The sequence below is a fragment of the Phoenix dactylifera genome, unplaced genomic scaffold, assembly GCF_009389715.1.
Source record: "Phoenix dactylifera cultivar Barhee BC4 unplaced genomic scaffold, palm_55x_up_171113_PBpolish2nd_filt_p 000724F, whole genome shotgun sequence".
Taxonomy (NCBI): Eukaryota; Viridiplantae; Streptophyta; class Magnoliopsida; order Arecales; family Arecaceae; genus Phoenix; species Phoenix dactylifera.
In genome coordinates this window covers 53829-70567 of record NW_024068102.1, presented here as the reverse complement: position 1 = coordinate 70567, position 16739 = coordinate 53829, and positions in this window count along the sequence as shown.

The following is a 16739-nucleotide window of genomic DNA, read 5'->3' as shown; positions in this document are numbered from 1 at the left end:
ATATAGAACATAACAAACCAACTTTTCAACAATAATAGAAATATAATAAGCAAAAGTATTATTCTTTGAGAAGTCAAATATTTCTTAAACTAAGAAAATCAATTGACTAAAAAATGAGCAACTAAGCATCATGATGTGTACATTTTCACATGTTCAATCTTTCTCATAAGTGGAGCAACTAGGACAAAAGAAGGAGAGTGGATCTGTAAAGGGTCATATATATCTGGATCAGGTTAGGGCACATTTTACTATTACCTGCACTCGGCTAAGATCTACTGCGAGTCGAGTAAAACCTACCCTATTAAGGTTAAGTTAGGTCAAGTACTCTATGTAGTAGAGTAAATGATCATCCCTAAGCACCGAACATCTTTATGACAATTCGAACTTGTGTGAATTTTTAGGCATGGGAAGAGTTCTCACACTTGAAGGAATTCAGGAGACCCAAGAGGACATCTATAGAATTTGTGGGAGTTGTTCATCAAGTTGCAGAAGTGACTAAGCCTTGCCAAATGCATGTTTCGAGAAACCTCATGGAAACTTCTAGGATGTTGCCCAAGGTGACAACCCAAGAGGGAGGGGGGTGAATTGGGTTTTCTAAATTTTATGACCTCAAATTAATTTCTAAATGAATATGCAGTTTGGCCTAAGTGCAGTAGAAGCAAGAGTAGTTATACTCTAGTCAATTATAATTACATCTAAAAATTCAAGCTGGAGCAACTACACAATATAATAAAGAAAATAAAGCAAGAGGCACAAAGTAAACACAATGCAAATACAAGCACGTATAGTGGTTCGGTGCACTCCAAGGCACCTACATCAACTTCCCATGCATTTTTTTGGAAATTCACTATAACCCCTCGGATTACAGTTGAATTATTTTATCAGGCTCATAATCCAAAAACCCACACAGTTGGTTTTGCGAGTTCACCAACAAAAACCTAACCATTGGTTTTACGGGCTCACCAATAAACCTACACAGTTGGTTTTACAGGCTCACCAACAAACCTTACAAGAAGAATAAGTGAATCAAGTTTAAAGCTCCTTAATGAGCAAATGAACAATTATGCACTAAGGAAAGGAAAAGAGAATAGTTATCGCTTTGAATATGCTTTTTCTTTTCTTTACTGAGATTGCTTCACTTCTCAATAGGTTGATTGAGCTCTTGAAGGCACTTGAACTCTGCTCAACAACCTTCTTTTGGATTTGAACTCTCTTGAATATTCTCTTTTTCTTGAATGCTCACCTTAATTCCCACAAAGATAGTTTTCCTGATAAATAGTAGCTCTTAAATACTTCTCCAAACTCCATAAATCAGTTTCTAACCGTTGGATTGAAAAAACTAGCTGTTTATAGCCGTTGGACCCTTAAAAAGTGTTAGAAGTATGCCCTATAAGCCAATTTGACAGACACATTGTATTTGTTCTAGGGCATAAAATTTGTACTTGACCTTTTTATTAATTAATAAAATTGGGGTTTTTATTAATTCATGTTATTATGTGTCCATGAATCGTCCTAGGAATTAATAAGATAATAACACATATTCTCAAGAGTTGAGAATTTAATATATGTGTCATTAGATAGTTAATTCCTGAATTGCTCCTGATCGATGGATCATCATAAAGGACAGTGATCGATCCGATGAGATTAGTGCACAGATCATTTTTCTTGATGGACGAGTCTAAAGTCCACAGTGTGAGGATACTTGAGTGATTGTGCAAGTGCTTGTTAGAGAACAAGAGTACTGAGCATGACCAAAGTAAGAAGTCACTTGAGTGATCAGTGACTTACTTGATGCTGCAATTGTATGACTAGTACTTAAACTTGCGATACCTCAGCTAATTACGGTGAGGTTGCAGTAGTTTGACGAGCACATAAATATGGGCCCTAAGGGTCCTTATGGTGCAGATTGGCTGCAGTAGGTTCGCTATCAGATTAGAGTTGCATCTAGATGGGATCTATCGATCTTGATAGATTAGGAGTGATCCTATGTGATTTATGAGACTAAGTTCGAAAGACCTTGGCTAGGGCAGTTCTGAAAAAAGAGTTTTTCAATCTCGAACTTGAGTCAAATAAATTTGACATAAGACAGACGATTGGGCTTGATGAGTTATCCATAACCTCCGTTATATCGGGATCCACGATAGAGATACTATATCATACGCTAACTATACCTAGAGGTTCATCCATTCCGTTCTGCTGGGTTGCCACTATATGTTGCTAGGTGTCACTAGTGGATTGTGAGACTTAAATGCATTCACTTAATGATCAGTGAACCTTAAGAGAAAAGTTGAAATTATTTCAACCCATTGAAAGAAGTTTCAATGATATTATGATAGAGATCATAATATATCTCACTACCAGACAGAATAGAACCTATGGGATCACATACATTAGAGATTTTTGTCGTTTCGATGGTTGGATTGCGATTTAGAATCGCAATTAATCTTGATTGTCAATTTGATTGATAATTGGTTTAACCCACTAAGAGTTAGTGAGTTAAAGAAGAAGGACTTGCAATTTTGTTGCCCAAGAGGGGGGGGGTGAATTAGATTTGGATTAATTCTCAACCAATTAAAAACTATGATTAGTAATTAACTAATTCTATTGCAAGCAAATTAGTTAAGTTACTAGATGAAGTGAATGAAGAGAGAGAGAGAGGTCAGCAGCCAATACAAACACAAACCAGTTTATAGTAGTTCGGAGCTAACCCTTGCTCCTACGTCCACTCCCCAAGCTTCACTTGGGAGTTTACTATAATCTCTTGGATTTTAGCCGGTTGTTTTACAAGTTCACAACCTAACTTGTTGTTTTCGCGAGATTACAACGAACTCGGTCGGTTTTCACAGGCTCACCGACTAGAACCATCCGATTGTTTTTTCGGAATCACAATCGAATCCTTACACCGTTGGTTTTAACTTCGGTTCACCAACTAACCTTACAACCCTTGATTCAATCCCCTAATTGAATCAAGTAAGAAAAATAGTGTTTGGGATTCCACAGAGAAAGCTTCTAAACAAGCAGTTGTGATAAACAATAAATGCAAAGTAAAGGTAAGAAGCCCTCAAACAGATTCTAGAATGGAAAGTTGGGACTTCTCAATTTCTGGGTCTCCTCTGGAAAGTACTGGAGATTTGAGGACAGTAGGAGAGCCTTGAAAGTGAAGGAAGTGCTTGTCGGATGGAGTTGAATGCACCTCTTCCTTCTTTTGCTTGTATTTACTCTTGAGAACTCTTGGTAGGTGGAGAATCCTTTTTACTTGAATGGAATAGCTCTCTTCTTATCTACTACTGTTCACTCTGGCTATTTAAACAGTCCCTTTTGAAAAATAGCCGTTAGACACTGATTTGTGGCCGTTTTGTACAGTCTGCATCTCCTGACAATGTATCCGTTGGGGTCGGAGTCGACTCTCTCGATCTGGAGTCGACTCGGCTGTTGCTGGAGTCGACTCATGCTTTACTAGAGACGACTCACCCACTGTTCAGGATTTGAATTAAAGTACTGTCTCGACCTGGAGTCGACTCGGGCCAACCCTGGAGTCGACTCGGGCCAACCCTGGAGTCGACTCTCCAAGATCTGGAGATGACTCGGCATTTTGGAGACGGCTCGTTCTCAGGATTCCAGAGATCTATCTTTCTGTATTTCTCTCTTGAGTCGACTCGGATCCTCTTGGAGTCGACTCGTCTCTCAAAGACCGTAAAACTGATCCTCTGTCTTTCGAGTTGAACTGCCTCGGAGTCGACTCGCACTTTGTTGGGGTCGACTCGGCTGACTTGGGGTCGACTCTCGTATTCTCGGAGTCGACTCGTTCACAGGGTCACTATATTTGGTTTTCTGCCTGTCAGTCTGCTCGGTGATGGGGTCTGAAATTCATCTTTTTGTCCTTCTGTCTGTTCTCAATCGGAGTCGACTCGTAGTGTACCGGAGTCGACTCGAGTTTGTGCCAGAACCTTTGAAACACTTAGAGTCGACTCGCAGTCTTCTGGAGTCGACTCGAGCTTCAGACTTTGGCTTAATTGATTTCAATACTTAGCCAAAATTCTTTGAACCAAAGCTCGATGCTCCTAAAGATAAATTCACATATATTTGCCTGAAACACTAAATTGAATTCATTAGTACAACATTAAATATACTCAAATGCTTTGAGCTCGTCAAAATCAAATAGGGGTATAATCAATCACTCCACAATCTCCTCCTTTTTGATGATGACAAAATATTGAGTATTTGTAAAGTGAATTGCTCAACCAACAGGTGATTTATAGTAAAGTTTTGAAATGAATTCAAATATCTAGTCATTTAATTTATCTAATATTGAAAGGTATGAAATAGTAAATCCTTCAATTAAAGCTCCTCCTTTCATTTGAAATTATATAAACCTTCAAATCATGCAACCAATTGTTTGGCTTATATGTGTTAAATGAATTTGGTTTCTTAAGATTTCAGATTCTCTCCCTCAACATATACATTCAATTTTGTTTAGGTTCTCTGAATTTTCTTTTAATGTCTTGAAGCTTTTGAGCTTAAATTCTTACTTTCAGAGGAAAAATCTGATAATTTGTTCTTGAGTATGATTCAACTAATCTCCGAATATTCCTTGAATAGATTCTGGAGATTACTCTTTGAGGAGCCCCAACAGAGAGATAATGAGCGTCGAGGTATCAAATCCACTAAGAACAAATTACATTTTGCTTTAAGGATTTTCTTTTTAGTGATTCCCTTTACGTTTCAATTCATCATATTTTTTCCTTCTTTTTGTCATCATAGCAAAAAGGTACAAAACACAAAAAAATATAAGAACTCAAATTGCACAGTTTTGAAAGAAAATTTCTATCCATTGTATTAAAGTCAGATTGAGTACAAGTGTGAATACATAACAGAAAAAATCCTCAAGGGACTGTACATCATAAAATCAAAAAAAAATACACTAGGATTTTTTAGTAGTGGAGGATGTGGCTCCCGTACTCAGTCTAGTATGTTTTATGACCAAGCTTAGCCCCTCAGATACGTTCCCTAGTTGTTCGATGATCTCCGAGGTGGCCCTAGATTGTATCGCAGTGAGTTGGGTCACATTTTCTTGAATAGTATCAAGCTTGAATATTAAGGCATTTGCAAGACTTTCCGCACCTTGACTTTGGCTACCCAGCTCTTCCCTGATGCTATTTCGCATCTTCCTCGTGTCATCCTTTATATCACTAAGGCTCCAGTATTGACCTTGGACTAGACTCCTTATGTTGTACATTTCCTCCTTCAGGTCTGCTACCATCTTGGACACTGCTGCTAAGGAGGAAACGACGTCAGTGGAGGGAGCACTCAGTGGACCTCGGAGCTCTCTCAATAAATCATCTCTCAGCTCCCTCACAATCTTCTGTCTCATCTTCCGGAGCTGCTCAGTGCTGATCCGGACTTCTAAAGGTTGCTGAGGTGGTGGAGCTGTAGATGGTCCAGCTGAAGTAGATGGGAATGAAGGACTAGAAGTGGAAGGAAAAGTGGGAGGAGCTGTGTAGTGGTCCTGGTCATGGTCAGGGCTAGGTGAATGGTGAGTAGTGGGGTCGGAAGGTGTGCATGTTGTTGCCCAGTAGATACAACCCAAGAGGGGGGGTGAATTGGGTCTTTTAAAAACTTTTATATTGCTTTTGAAACTTTTTGATTAATTATGCTAAGTTGTACAGATGCACAGTGAAAGTTAAACTTAGCAACAGTTTGATGTATAGAACGTGACTTGATTGAATATGCTTGCAACTAAAGGATGCGCGGATAAGAGTTAAGCAAGCAATTTATCTAAGTAAGTAAGTGTGTTAGTTAGACAATGACAAGAAGCATTACAAACACAACAAACATATAGTGGTTCGGTGCACCCCAGCACCTACATCCACTCCCCAAGACCTCTTGGGAATTTCACTATAATCCTACAGATTACAGCCGGTTGTTTTACAAGCTCACAACCCAACTTGTTGTTTTACGAGATCACAACAAACTCGGTCGGTTTTCACAGGCTCACCGACTCGAACCAACCGATTGTTTTCACGGGCTCACAATCCAACCCGGTTGGTTTTCCCCAAAGGCTCACCAACCACAACCTTACAACGTTGGTTTTTCCCTTTGGCTCACCAACAAACCTTAACCCTTTGATTCAATCCCTTGATTGAATCAAGTTACAAGATATTAGAATAAAGGTTTAAAACAAATCAAAGCTTCTTAACAAGCAAATATAACAATATAAACAATAGAACCCGCAAGAACCCTTTTAGCCGTTGGAAGCGTGGGAGATGATAGTTCTTCCGATGTGGATCGCGTTGGCTTGAATGTGAGCTTTGAATGCCAAACGGGAGAGAGTAGTTGAGCACGAAATCTGTTGGAAAACTTGAAGGCGCTTGATTTCTTCACTTGATGCACTAACTCCCTTGAACCTCTTTTTCTCTCTTCTCTCTTGAATGATCTTGTATTGGGTTGGTAAGAAGATGTTGAGAAGCACTTAAGAGGTCCCTTTTATAGCCCAAAAAGCAAATATAGCCGTTAGACACAAAAAAGAGACGTTTGAAATTCAAATCAAACCTGAAAAAGTTGTTAGTCGCGTCCCAGGCGCTCCGGGGACGTCTCCGCGCTTTACGGGGACGTCTCCGCTTGTTTGCGCTTTTTGCATGGGGACGACTCCGCTTCTTCGGGGACGACTCCGCGCTCCGGGGACGTCTCCGCGCTTTACGGGGACGTCTCCGCCGTTATATCTCCGAAAAACAAGTCTTCTGGAATTCTCTGAGAGAGTCGACTCCGCTTTTTCAGGGGACGTCTCCGCGCTTTACGGGGACGTCTCCAGACGTGCCAGTTCTTCCTGTTTGTGCCAGAGACGTCTCGGAGACAACCCGGAGACGTCTCGGCTGTCCCTGAACTTTTTCTTTCATCTCAAAAATTCTTCAATAAGTTCTTAAAAATCATGGGAACTTGCCTAGACATTTCTTAACAATATTCTTAATTAACCAATTAAAATCCTCAAATAACTTGTTAAGATAAAGAGAATTATGCTCTAGTGTTTTGTATTCATCAAAATCCATTAGAGGGTCAACAATCTCCCCCTTTTTGATGATGACAAAACTTAGAGTATGTGCAATATAAAATATATTGTGTTCTAGGACTAATGCATAGCTAAGTTGCATGAAGTAGAAAACATAAATATTTAAAACATACTTCATGATAATGCTTTAGATTTAATCAGCTTAACACAATCAACCTATTTCAGTTTAAGCTGAGTTGGTATTCAATATAAATACAAAGCATTATGAGCATATACTTAGATATTTCTCCCCCTTTTTGACAACATCAAAAAGATAGTGGAACATTAAGCACAAAGATAAGAATACTCAGATATTTCTTTTTCTTATTGTACTCTGATTTGCATGTCAAGTTATTGCAAGAATATGAATCATATAACTCAAGGCAATAATGTTAGAAAAAGATTAATGAGCATAGATCAGAGCCAATTAAGATAATTCCAGAGCAGAACACATCGAATGTGATTTCAAGAATTTTCTAATTTGATACTACAGATAGTTTTCTAATCAAGTGTAGGTGGAATCTTCCTTAGGTTAATTCAAGAAGTACCACAAATGATATTCAAGGAAAGCACGAATGGAAATCTGACCTCTCTTCAATAATAAGTGGGAAAGCTTGTTCATTTAAGACCTTTTGCCTAATCTATTAAGTATTTTATCAATAGGAGAGCAATTCAATTGATTTTTAGAGTAAAAGATCAAAACTTATATATTTGAAAGACATATCATCCTGTTGGATCATTAATTCTTAATGACTTCAAAGTTCTTTTATGATAATAAGAGCATTGGGGCACAAATACCAAAATATGAATTCATGCAATTTTTGATACATCTTAGAGCTCTTTTAAAAACTTTCTTTTATTTCTTTAGAGAATAAGCACAATTTGATACATAAAATAATGAATTGGCACAAAATTGAAGTTCTAAAGAGCAAGCCAATTAGGACTCATTAGTGAAGTTCAAAAATAGATTTTCTAAGAGATACTCAGAAAATTTAACACATTATTCTCCCCCTTTTTCATTAAATTAGAGGCTCTTAAGATTTGCAATTTGGTTCAAGAGTGATGCATGAGATATACTAACCAAATAACACGCCTCAAGGTGTATCATAAAGATTTTCAGATTTAAATTTCAGATGATACATATTGGAGAGTATTAGGATCACTTTTCATTTAGTGTTCTTTCCCTCTCCTTTAGTTATAGATTTATACGATTAAGTTCCATAAGATCTTTCCTTCTGAAATTTTCTTTCTCCCCCTTAATTGATCATTCCATTTTAAGAGTTTAGAATTTGTAGATAATGTTCAATAAAATTGTCAATCTCAAAAATATGTTTTCTATAAGTTTCAGCTTATTTTCATAAGACTCAAGGTTTGAGATAAGACAACCTTTATAGAACTCATCTTAAGGTATAAACTTATAATTAAAGCATGTATTGCAATATAAGGATGTTCATCAAAATCAATCCATAAAAATCAAGGTATGCATCAAATTAAAGTAACTTTAGGATAAGATATCTAAAGCTCCCCCTCAAAAGATGCATTCCTCTTCAATCATTCTTTTCTTTTGTTGAATTTCAGATTTTAATGACAAGCGTGAATAAAACTGAAATTCTATGATATCGAGAATGTCGAGTGATCAAGAATTATTCAAAATTTATAGCAATCACCCTTTTTAATCTTTTAAGCACAAGTTATGCTTTCTCCTAATCTTAGAGAAAATGTATAGAGATATTAATCAGAAAATGATTCATTTGAAGCTCAGTTTTTTTTTTAAAAAACATTTACATTTTCTTTCTTTTAAGAATCATTTGAGTGAGCTGAAATATTTCTAGCTTTAAGATCATTCACTCTATATATATATTCTGATGGAAGTCTTTAAGAATGTAGGAGAGAAAAACATATAGATGATCATTGAGGTATATATATTTATAGAACTCAATTTCTTAATCATAGTTTTTCACCAATGTATATATGAAACACAATAAATCTTTTTAATATCAAGATAAGATCATATATTTAGAAATTTTTGTTTGCAATCAAAATCATCGAAAGACACATCATTTGGACCAATATTAGTACACTTTAAAGATAAGAAATGATATGTTTCGGATGCGTATCGGAGCAATCAACCAAGGCATCAAAATTTTAATTCTATTTTTCTTATATTAAGATTTTATTTAGAAATCATATGAGTTTAAGCTTTTATATAAAATCAGATTCTGAATTTCATAAAGATTTTCAATAGAGCCTTTCAAGGTCATAATTTGAGATATGTATCTTCCACATTATAGCTCATCTTAAATCATTACGATTGAAAACTTATATTTCAAACATATAAGAGCATATTCAGAATCTTTGTATTTAATGTGAGTTTTGGTATGAATTAGCACATTATATACCAAAGTTAAGCAAGTTGAAAGATAAAACAAACTCAATTCATTTTGCCTAAATAGAGATATCCTTCTCTTCTCCTTTTTACAAATTTATTTAACTTTCAGATTTTAACGATGATTGTGAACGACAAATCTGAAATTTCTTTTCAATAAAACCAAACACAAGATGTTATGTAGTATTTCAAACATTCAATCAAATTGTCCAAGTATGAGGCATTACAAAAATATTGAGAACCCATAATTCAAGACATCATGCCACATGCAAAATATATTATGTGTTAAGTCATGCATTAAAATAATAAGAAAAAGAATGTCAAGGATCAAAATCAATTCTTTTCAAATAAACTCCCTCTATATAATTTTGCACTGATTTCATCATTAAAGTGTGTTTTCAAGTGATTAAAAATTTGACTTGATTCTTCTTATATACTTTCATTTACTTTGTCTTTCATTTTTAACTTTCTTATGTTCTATACCCTATTTGCTCCCTATCCGGTGGAGTTGGGAAGGGGCACGAGGTACTACCACTAGCCTCCCTCTTGTGCCGTCCCTAATATGCCCTACACCGAATAGTTGGGTAAAATAGTGCCGGGTACTACCACTAGCCTCCCCATTGGCACCATCCCTATGATGAGCAATATAGAAAGGTTAAAATGTTTACTTCAAACTCTCCCTGTTTAAGTGTAATTAATTATGGATTTTATCCCTTCCAAAAGAATGCTCACAAATGTCCCAAATATATTATGCTTGTTTTGCTTTTCCTCAAGATTGAAGTATTTGCCTTTACTTAGATTTTACTTCTCTTGAATAATATCTATTTTCTTTTCTTTATCTCTCTCTCTTTTTGTTATTCTCAAGTAATTTACATGAAAGAGCAGAATAAAGAAATAATCTTATGTGTCATATATATGTATATCATGCAAACAACATTTTCATTATGCTCAAGTATTCATAACTTCTCACAAGTTATTTTACATCAAAATTTTAAGCATATACTTGTGTATTTCATGGTTATGATATAGGCAAAGAAATAATTTAGTTTGGGCAAACCATGAAACAGTTTAAAGTATAAGTCAGTCAATACACACATAGACATGATATCAAAAATTAATAATTAAAGAATACAATCATGCCATAATAAGATTTAAGTTATTGACTTTGCTCAATTAATTTATGAGAAAGGTATCTAAAATTACCTATTCATTCTATATTCTTCAAGCCAAACTAGATTTCTTATGTGTGAACTTTTGGCTGAAGAAGATCCTCTCTCTTGTTTGCATGTGAATGTTTATTGTATCTTATGTGGAGGTTGTTGCCAGATAGACAACCCAAGAGGGGGGGTGAATTGGGTTTTAAAACAATTTGGATAATTTAAAAACTATGCCAAGTTATTTAATTAATTACTATGTGCTGTGAGCAATATGAAATGAGAAGAGGAAGAGACAATCAATCACAAACACAAGTTTTATAGTGGTTCGGAGCTATCCCTTGCTCCTACGTCCACTCCCCAAGTTTCTCTTGGGAATACACTATAACCCCCTTGGATTACAGCCGGTTGTTTTGCAAGCTCACAACCAAACTTGTTGTTTTACGAGCTAACAACGAACTCGGTCGGTTTTCCCAGGCTCACCGACTAGAACCAACCCCGATTGTTTTCCCGGGCTCACAATCAAACCCTTTCACACGTTGGTTTTAAAACTGGCTCACCAACTAACCTTTATCCCCTTGATTCAATCCCCCGATTGAACCAAGTAAATACACGTAGTAGAAAGAAAACAGAAAATAAGCTTCTCAAAAGCAGGTATGAAACAATATATTCAAGGATGAGTTTAGAAGCCCTCAAACGCTTTTAAGCTTAAGTAGAGGAATGGCTTCTTGACTCTGGTCTCCTCTTGGATGAGTGATCGACTTGAATGTAGGAGGAGGAAGCTTTGAATGCTGGGGAGAAGTTGGTGGCGCAGTAAATGCTGATCTCCCCTTTTTCTCGTTGAAGAGCACTTGCAAAGCTTGAAGACTTGAATGCTTGGAGTGGAATGTATGTTCTCTATTTTGCTACAGTCTTCTGTGGCTATTTAAGCCAACCCCCACGGAAACTAGCCGTTACTCCACTTTTTCTGGCCGTTCTGCACACTCTGCGCAGCCTGACAATGTGACCGTTGGTGGTTGGAGTCGACTCGCGCGATCAGGAGTCGACTCGGCTGTAGCGGGAGTCGACTCAAGCTTTTCAGGAGTCGACTCGGCAACTGTTCCAAGTTTGAATTAAAGTTGCCGTCACGACTGGGAGTCGACTCGTCTTGGCCCGGAGTCGACTCGCCAACTTCTGGCGCTGACCTGGCAATTTTGGAGTCGGCTTTTCCTCTGTAGACCGTGGATACAAATTTGAATTTTGCCCTCTCGAGTCGACTCGACTGTCCTGGGAGTCGACTCGAATCTCAGAGCCCGAACTCCCGATTCTCTGTCTTTTGGCTCATCCAGTCTTGGAGTCGACTCGAACTTCCTTGGAGTCGACTCGGCTCTCAGTTTCCGAAAGTTGGTCTTCTGCCTTTGACGTGAAGCTTGTCTTGGTGTCGACTCGAGCTGTCTGGGAGTCGACTCGAATCTCAGTGGCAGTAACATGGTTTTCTCTGTTGATGGTCGCACAATCTTGGAGTCGACTCGCGTAATGCGGGAGTCGACTCGAATCTCAGAGTCCATAAAACACTCTCTGACTTTTTCTTTGTGCACCGTGGGAGTCGACCGCGTTCCACTGGAGTCGACTCGTTCAGAGTCATACTTCTGTTTTTTTGTGAGCTTCGACTCGCGTTCCCTGGAGTCGACTCGAATCTCAGATCTGAAAGACTGCTCTTCTATCCTTCTGTCTGTTTTCAGTCGGAGTCGACTCATACTGATTAGGAGTCGACTCGAGCTCGTGCCAGTGACCTTGATACGCTTGGAGTCGACTCGTGAAACTCGGGAGTCGACTCGAGTCTCAGACATTGGTTCAGCAGACTTCTTAACTTATCCAAAATACTGTAAACCATGTCTAGAAACACTTGAGCAGGATTTTCACTGAAACACTCAATTGAATTCATTAGTAATCACACGATATACTCAAATGCTTTGAGTCATCAAAATCAAACGGGGTTTTAATCAATCACTCCACAATCTCCCCCTTTTTGATGATGACAAAACTTTGAGTATACGTAAAATGAATTGCTCAATAAATAATGAAATAAAATTCACAAGTGAATTCAAATGTCTGAAAATTTAATTTATCCAAGTTTGAAAGGTGTGAAACATTTAAATTTCGGAGTTAAAGCTCCCCCTTTCATTTGGAATTATATAAGCCTCCATATTATGCAATCAATTGTTTGGCTTATATGTTATCAATGATTTATCTTGATTAAAATTCAGATTCTCCCCCTCAACATATGCATTCAACTAGTTTTAGTTTTCTGAATTTCCTTTTAATGCTTTGAAATTTTTGAACTGAATTTTTTGTTTTTAGAGGGAAAATCTGTCAATTTGTTCTTGAGTACGATTAAGCTAATCTCCGAATATCCCTTGAATAGATTCTGGAGATTACTCCATTAGGAGCCCCAAAAGAGAGATAATGAGCCTCGAGGTACCGAATCCACTTAGAACAAATTTGTGTGTGTTTTTAAGAGTTCTTTTACATATTTTAACCATATTTCTCCCCCTTATTACATATTTTATACATATTTCTCCCCCTTTTTGTCATCATATCAAAAAGGAGGTAATCACACACACAATCAATGGCACAAATGGCACAATCAAACATCAAATGGCACAGTCAATTGGCACAGAAATAAAGATAAGATGTCTACTCATTGTATTGATATGAAGGTGAATACATTTGAGCATACTATAAGTAAGGCAAAAACAATACAAAAGAAGATAAAACACAACTCAAAATCATCTATGTCCTCCTCGAGGATGTAGCTCCCCCTCTCGAGGATGTAGCTCCTCCTCTCGAGGATGTAGCTCCTCCTCTCGAGGATGCGTCTCCTCCTCTGGAGGATGTGGCTCCTCCTCCCAATCTGCTCCGCTCCATGAGGAGGGCGACTGCCTCTGTGACATGGCTAAGCTGTGTGATGATAGACGAGGTGGCTCTGCTGTGCATAGTGGAGAGCTCAGTCACCGACGTCTGAAGCCCAGTCACTGAGGTCTGAAGTGCGTCCAGCTTGCCGACAATCACATTCGACAAGCGCTCGGCCCCCTCGGTAGTGGTGTGCATGTCACGGCCTATCTCCTCTCGAAACTGTCGAGTGGTGCTCTTGATCTCCCTCATGTTGCGGAACTGGGCCTGCATCAAATCCCTGATATTATATATCTCTTCCCGCACTTTAGCCGTCATGTCTGTCACGGCTGTCAAGGATGGCACCAATGCGGAGGATGGAGTGGGTGCAGGAGTGGGTGCAGGAGTGGCAGCTGGCACGGAACCTCGGAGCTCCCGGAGCAGCTCGTCCCTCAAATCTCGGACGATCTCCTGCCGCAGCTCTCGGAGCTGCTCTGGATCAATACGGACCTCCATAGATGGTGGAGCTGAGGAGGAAGGTCCGGCAGAGGTGGTAGGAGCAGGAGGAGTGGATGGAAGGTCTGGATGATGTGGAGAGTCTGGGTAATCAGAGTCTGGCTCAGGACTGGGTGATGGTCTGGTGGTCTGAGCAGTGAGAGTGGACTTCCTAACCCAGATCCCGTCTTTCTTCCGAAATTCCATCCTGTGCATGGTCCCCGTACCCAAGCGATCAGTCCATCGCAAGGCACGAGAGGGTTCCCTCTCAGGAATGGAAATTTCGTACTGCCTAAACAGGAGAGTGAATATCATCCCGTATGGGAGGGAGAGCCTAGGTCTATCTAAAGGCTCACACATATACCTATAAATCAGCTTGGGGAAGTTGACCGGGGTGTCCTGAAGAATGTAAGACATAATAGCTAGGTCCCTCTCATTCACAAAATCAAATCTTCCTGTCTTAGGGAAGATGGACCTGGATAGAATGCTCAAGAGGATTCTCACTTCAATAGGAAGTGAGCTAGCAGATACCTCATCTAGGGGGGACTGAGGTGGCTGCCCTAAGACGATCGTAAGGCCTCAAATCTATCCTCAGGATGTGCAGGAGCTACCCCTACCAGTGGGAGGTGGAGGATATGGGCAACGAGATCCTCCGTGACACGTAATGGGACACCTAATACCGTGCCCTCAATACCTCCATCTCCCCGATGGACGGTACTATAGAACTCTTGAACTAGGCCAGGATAGGTGGGAAGGTCCAAGGTGAGGAAGTACTCTAGACCCTGGGCTCTAAGCCTATCGCCTATGGTGAACCCTTCCCGGGAGAGGAAGTCAAAATCGACATACCTCCCGGTGGAGACGGCCTTCCCGGCCAATGGCCTAACATGAACCTCCCTAGGCGGGGAACGATCCGGAGGTGGTTGCCTCGCGGGATCATGCCGCGCCTTGGAGCGCCGCTCCGGGAACGGCCGCGGGACGGGACCTCTTCCTAACGACGGCCTTACGAGGCATCTTGACCTAAACGGGAATAAAAATACCTTGAGGACGATGAAGGACGGACAGAGGAAGCTCGGGACGGACCGGAAATGACCTAGGAACGGATGGAAACTCAATGTCCGGCGAAGAATCGACGGGAAAAAGGCTTGGAGACGATCGGGGATGACCTAGGAGTCGGCTCTAGGGCTTTGTGAACAGTGGCGGCTTGAGGAAAAGTGTTTGCGAAACGACAAACCTAGGGTTAAAAAGTCGGATCCCGACTGCGAGTCGACTCCCCTGAGTCGCGAGTCGACTCGACCTCGAGTCGACTCCAGAATATGCGCGAGTCGACTCCCCTTTTGCTGCCAGCTTTGCGAGTCGACTCCCGCAAATGCGCGAGTCGACTCCCCCTTAGGAGCCGGCTCTGAAACTTACTCGAGTCGTCTCTAACCTTGGCACGCACTTAAAACTCTTGCTATAATCGCGCCAAATGAGGGAAAATCACCTAATTAAGGACTGATATGATGATCATTGAATAGAAACTCTCTTTTAACCTCATTCTCATCATCAAAATCAATTAATCTAGTGGTAACTCCCACTAGGATGGATCAATCACTCCTAATCCCCTTCTAAGCACACTAAATCTCTCTTCACTTAGGGGTTTTGTGAAAATATCTGCTAATTGATTATCAGTACACACAAAGTGGAGTGACACATCACCATTCAATACATGATCTCTTATGAAGTGATGTCTTATCTCAATGTGTTTAGTTCTTGAGTGTTGAATTGGATTTTTAGTTAGATTTATGGCACTTGTGTTATCACAATTAATGGGGATTTCATCTTGTTTAATGCCATAATCTTCTAATTGTTGTTTAATCCATAAGATTTGAGCACAACAACTCCCGGCTGCAACATATTCAGCTTCTGCAGTGGATAATGCAACCGAGGTTTTGTTTCTTGCTAAACCATGAGATTAGGTTTTCTCCTAGAAATTGACAAGACCCGCTGGTACTTTTTCTATCAAGTTTACATCCAGCGAAGTCTGAATCTGTGTACCCTATTAAGTTTAGGCTAGATTCTTTAGAGTACCACAGTCCTATGTTCTTAGTTCCTATTAAGTATTTAAAGATTCTTTTAACTGCAGCTAGGTGTGATTCTTTAGGATTAGCCTGATATCTAGCACACATGCACACACTAAACATAATATCAGGTCTACTTGCAGTAAGATACAGTAAAGAACCTATCATACCTCTATAAAGTTTTTGATCGACGGATTTACCTGATTCATCTTGGTCTAACTTACATGATGAGCTCATGGGGGTGCTGATTGATTTGTTTCCCTCCATATCAAACTTCTTGAGCATCTCCTTGATATATTTTACTTGATTGATGAAGATGCCTTCTTCAGATTGTTTGATTTGAAGCCCGAGGAAGTAGTTCAGTTCTCCCATCATGCTCATTTCAAACTCACTCTGCATCAAATCAGCAAATTCTTCGCAGAGGCGATTGTTAGTGGCACCGAAAATGATATCATCAACATAAATCTGTACTAACAACATATCCTTATTTTGTCTTTTCAGAAATAATGTTGTGTCTACATTTCCCCTAGAGAATTCATGTTCTAATAGGAATTTACTAAGTCTCTCATACCATGCTCTAGGTGCTTGTTTTAACCCATAAAGTGCTTGTTTAGTTTATACACATGATTAGGGTATTGATGATTTTCGAAACCAGGAGGTTGTTCTACATACACCTCCTCATTAATATACCCATTTAAAAATGCACTCTTTACATCCATTTGAAATAGTTTGAA